Genomic DNA, 6,000 nt, shown 5'->3' with positions numbered 1-6,000 from the left:
AAAACTATTAAAGGAATGTATCAGAGATTAAGGATAAAGCAAAGGCTAGGATGTATTTACCTCCCTCGATCACAAGGGATGGTAGAAAGGGTGAATGGAACAATAAAAGCCAAGCTAAATAAGATATGTGCTGATACAAACCTGAACTGGGTAGCTGCATTACCGCTTGCTTTAATGGCATACAGGTCCCAGACTAACCGCAAAACGCAACTAACCCCGCATGAAATGCTAACGGGCCGGCCCATGCCTACACCGCTGTACAGATGCATGCAAAAGGGACCTAACTTGGGGGTATTGGAAAATGAAATAAAATTGTATGTGAAGCAACTGTCTAATATCCATCGAGTTATCTAGCAACAGGAAAAGAGTAAGGAGAAGGAGTGGTTTCCAGACCAGGTCCCAAACCAGATCCAGCCAGGTGACTACGTCTACGTGAGGGTCCTCAGGAGGACGTGGAACACCTCGAGACGAGAAGGGCGATATCGAGTGGACAACTGTACAATAGTACAACTGTAGAATAGGACTCAGCTCCTCAAAACACATGTCAGCGACAGGGTGAAAGACCCGGCTGACCAGCATTATGGAAAATATACCACTCAGCATTTGGATTGGACCTGTTAAATGGCAACTCTCACAAACTAGCTATTGTGAAGATGAAATGTTGCGGTATTGTGCAGACCTCTCCCCTGTGCCTTCTGATATCCACAAGCAGGTTAAAGCAGTCTTTCCCCAGCCAGCATCCAGACCACTACATGACTTGAGGCCAGGGGACTGGATAGTGGTGAAGGACCTAAAAAGGAAGGATTGGAAACAACGGAGGTGGACCGGGCCATTCCAGATCCTATCGGCAACAGAATCAGCAGAGATAGATGACAGCACAACAACGGCCGACACATGGGAAGGGAACTGATCTGTCCCCCGCTGTGTAACTGGTGCACAGGGAAGGGTGAGAAACTGCACCAGGTGCTCTTGTTTCCCTAAACTCAACAGAAATTAGGGTGACAGTGATGTTACTCTACTGTAGGTGAGAATGGCGCTTCCAGTAGACCGGATTCTGCCCTGTCATAACGAGGATGAGTGTTTATGAAAAATGAAATGAGAAAAAAAACTAGTTAGTGTACGATATACTGTATGAAAGAAAGATAATCATGGCTGATCGTAGGTAGAGATTCTAATAGTGCTTAAAGTGCTTTAAAAAAAAGGGAAAAAATAGTAAGGAATAATAAGAACAAAGGTGAGAGTGTTAAGAGTCAGTTTGGAAGAGAAGGAAAATGTAAGGACAAAGAGAGGTTTTAAAGCAAGGTTGAGGCCTTGTAGGCCTCAAAGGGGGGGGGGGGTTATATGGTATTACGTCAGGGCAAATGTGGGTATCTGTCATTTTATGTGATTAGAGTGACAAGCAATTGTGGCAAGTAGCACAAGGCCATATAACCAGGACAGAGCGTTAGTAGACGATAAACTTGTTTATGGCCAAAAGTAGGATAAGTGACATTCCATCATGTAAGTGTAACCACTATTATGCAGAAAACAGTAGCGGCAGTAGTAGCAGCATGTCAAGACAACCATTAGACTGTCAAAGGGGGATGCCTGAAGACATCCTAACGTCATCACTGCGTCGATAGAGAGGCACCAATATGTCCTGATCAACAAGGTCCCTGATTAAAAGCAGGATGTTGACTGACGCAAGTAGATTGTTCACTACATTTGTAAACAGTATAAATGTCAATAAAAGTCTTATTTTGAAGCATCCTCGTCTCATCGACTTTTTTTTGTTGTTTTTTTTTGTGCAATTTCTCTGTATCACTGGCCGCCACAAAAGCATTTCCAATATCTGTAACACAATTCTCTAATGGGTCCGGCTATGTAAATGTACTGCCACCTCAGGATAGGCTACAAAATAAAAGTTCCCAGTCCCATGAGACTCACATAGACCTCAATAGCAAAGCCATGGTAGGTGGGGCACTAACAATAACCCGGGATCCCCTCACCATGTCAACCTATTCTTCACACTGCTTGCATCTGGTCTCAGGTACAGGTCCCTCACCTGGAGACGGGGCGCTTTAGAAGGAGCTTTGTTCCTTCTGCTATCAAAGTTCTGAACCCACTGAACCTCTAAACTCTTGTGTATTGTTGCCTCCCTGTTCTCTATGTATGTCCTGTGGTATGTATAGTATGTGTACATGAATTGACTGTATGTGAGGCTCTGCACAAAAGGTGAAAACAAATATCCTCTTGTGAGAACAATAAAGTATCTATTTATGATGTGGATATTGTTGTGGGGCATAATAAAGATTGGTTAAAGCTACACGGCTACATGTTAGCTAGCATCTAAACTCAGAATGCATCTTAATGTATATATATCAACATGGATACAGGAAAAAAAGATTTTAATGCATAGCAGTACCGGCCTGTTTCATGCGTCTTGCACTCATCAGCTGCTAATGTATACACACACACACACACACACACACACACACACACACACACACACACACACACACACACACACACACACACACACACACACACATACATACACACACATACACACACAGTAATGAACAAAAACAAGTGTAATTCAACAAGTTTTACCAAGGTGAATGAAATCTTTGCATCTGATTAATGTCAAAAAAGTGTTTGATACTGGGGCAATACAGCAAACACATATGAACTTTTCACGAGAAAGAATCTCACAGTTGCGGAAAAGAAAGGAGGAGATGGGAGATGCCCTCATGACAAAATCTGGACATGTGAGGACAAACAGTATAGTTCTGAAGTCTTTTCAGGGGGACAGGGAGTATAAAGGAAATGCATATTTTAGGCGAACTGGGTCTTCACGTGAAATGTTGGTCGGTGCTAAACTCTTCACTGGTCGGTACCCATGAATAATGGGCATGGATATGTAATAGGCATGGATATGGAAATAGTAAAATCAGCAGATAAATTTAACTTTTTTTTCCTTACCTGAATGCTGAATGCAACAAAAGCGTGAACATGCACAAACGATGAAAGAGACATAAGTAATAATTATAAGTGATATTATTGAAAATCCTGTGATTACTAATGTACAAATAACACAGGGCAGTGTTGGTGGTCCCAGTATGTGAAAAGAATTAACTGGTAGAATATAATGGATGATGGCAGGAGTGGGGTTGGGTAAGGTCTATTTTCAACATTTGGGTGATTCTTCAATTAAGGGAGTTTTTTCTGTCTCCAGGGTAGAGTTAGGTTGTGTTAGCTATGAAAAAAAAGATTTGTGTCTCAATGATGACATTTTAATACTTTTTCATCCATCCATCCATCCATCCATTATCCAAACCGCTTATCCTGCTGTCAGACACCCTGGACGGGCCACCAGGCCACCACAGGGCGGAGTGACTAGTGTTGAAAATTCAAATGTGCCAGAATTTAACTGTTTTGGGCTTCACCCCAACCCAGACTTTTTAACTTCCCCTCTATAATAAAGTAATAAAAATGGTTAAATTCATTAAAGCTTTACTTTGCATTTTTCATAATAATTTAAAAAGACATATTTCAAATTCATATGGTCTATATATGTGCAATTTGCACATCTTTTATAGCTAAATGTGGCTGTCCCTCATACATCTGTCATCACCATCACGCCGAACATTTTAGAGAGCGATGACGTTTTTTCAAACGACAACAATGTGGTTGCCATGGAAACTATAAGTGCCAGAGGCGCATGAGCAGTCATGGCAGAAGCGTGACTTTTTCATGTCCACAAATGTAAGTGATTTGAAGATTTATATGTCCTGATCTGAGAGTATCTTTATTAGGCGTCATTACCAAAAAAGTTACTATTTTATTTCAGAAATAAGAAATTTTACTTTATTCACGTATGTTCATTGTACATTTTATGCTAGCTAACAATTTAGGTTAGCAAGTCTAATATTTAGCCAACCTTTTCACCAAAAAGTCAAAATTATCATTACCCATCACGTGTCATTACCATCACATTTCGCTGTAAAACATTGAAAACAGCATCATAATACCAGACTTATTTTGTAGGACGATCAAAGCTATGCTAAGATATTTGTTCCAGACCACTTAATGGAGCTTTTGAAAAAGAAAACAAGAAAAAAAAGATTTTAAAGAAATTTATTTTTTATTTTTTCAAAATTTCAAAAGCCAAAAATGCCCCAAATTGAAGAATCCCCCATTTACGTCTTCTCTGCTGCTTAAAGTAGCGCTTACGTTTGACCAGCAAAGCGCCTTCAGGTTTTCCTTTCATAACTTTATTCATCATGTCCAGTAGGTGGGAGTCTCGGACTTCCTTTTCCACAGAACAGCGTCTGTCTCTCTGTCGCCATCTGCTGGCTACAGCCTTACTGTGGTCTATGGTCCGTCACTGAGCCGTTTCTTTTTTTTCTCCTTTTCTTTTCACAACTTTTTTTTTATTGAAATTTTACAATCAAAATATTGTATATACATATATGAAGTCAATGTTTATATTTCCATAGGGAGAAAAAACCCCCAGAAAAAGCAGCAACCAAAATTCAACATAGAACAAAAAACAAAAACAAATAACCTGGCCGCCTAGCCAATTAGAAAAAAACACAACTCGTATACTCAAGACAAATAAACAATATTGTAAAATGAAATGATAGATTATGCAGAAAAAAATATAATGGTAAACAAAAAAAAAGTTAAGGGATACACCCACGGTGGCGCAGTGGTTAGTGTGGTCGCCTCACAGCAAGAAGGTCCTGGGTTCGATCCCCGGGGTAGTCCAACCTTGGGGGTTCGGCCCGGGTCATCCTCTGTGTGGAGTTTACATGTTCTGCGGGGGGCTCCGGTTTCCTCCCACAGTCCAAAGACATGTAGGTCAAACGAATTGACCATACTAAAGTGTGTGTGTGCGTGCGTGTGTGTGTGTGTGTGTGTGTGTGTGCGCGTGTGTGTGTGTGTGTGTGTGTGTGTGTGTGTGTGTGTGTGTGTGCGTGCGTGCGTGCGTGCGTGTGTGTGTGTGTGCGTGTGTGTGTGTGTGTGTGTGTGTGTGTGCGCGTGTGTTGACCTGACCTGAGGTGTCTCCCTGCCTGTCGCGTCTCCCTGCCTGTCGCCCAATGATCGCTGGGATGGGCTCCCGCGAGCAGAATAAGCAGTTTGGATAGTGGATGGATGGAGACACCCATATCACCACACATATAAATAGATTACCCCAACTTTATGGGGTGTCAAGTGAATGCAGTTCCTTAACCATTTTAAAATCTGAAATCTGGTTTGAAATCTGGTTGTTGAACCCTTTGTGACACGTCCTATTTTCTCCATCTTGATGAAGTACAAAATGTCCCTGGCCACATAGAGTGAGATGGAGGAGTGGGTGATTTCCACCATAATAAGATGAGGCACCTGGCCAGAAGAGTTGTGAAAGCTACCGGGTCTGCTTTATATGATGGTAATGGTAATAGCAGGAGGGACACCAAAACAAGCAGTTAAAGCTGTCGGCCTAATTGGGATCTCAACACTATTTGAAATTGTTTTAAACATTTCTGACCAAAAATTGAACAGGGAATGAACGGACTGATCCATTCATTAAGAAATGAACTTTTACTGTCTTTTATATGGACCCGATGGGTGTAACTTTTAAGTTTGTCAGCAAACAATGATAACATTTGTCATTTCATTTCATTTCACTAACAGTCAATTCAGGCCACTCGTTTATTTGGCTAGAGTTTACTTCCACCTTATTGTTTTATTGACGTTATGGGGAGCTCCGTCTGGCAGGAACACATGTCAAGGTGTAAGTACAGTACCGAGTGGTACCAGGGTTTTCATGCTCCATTGGAGGTGCCAGCGGAGATCTACCAAACTCAGGCCGGGGTACCGAGTTGGCTGGAGGAGCCTTCAGGTTGTCCAGTTGCTCCATTCCCTCTCAGGTTTAATTCATGATTTTAGATTCTGACTTGGGCACCAGATCCTTAATTTTTTCCCATTTATTGATATTTATTGATATCTACAAATCTGTTTGGATTTACTGGG

Source organism: Lampris incognitus, chromosome 2, assembly GCF_029633865.1.
Source record: "Lampris incognitus isolate fLamInc1 chromosome 2, fLamInc1.hap2, whole genome shotgun sequence".
NCBI classification, from domain to species: domain Eukaryota; kingdom Metazoa; phylum Chordata; class Actinopteri; order Lampriformes; family Lampridae; genus Lampris; species Lampris incognitus.
The sequence above is the reverse complement of the archived record's forward strand: the minus strand, read 5'-3'. Positions refer to the sequence as shown.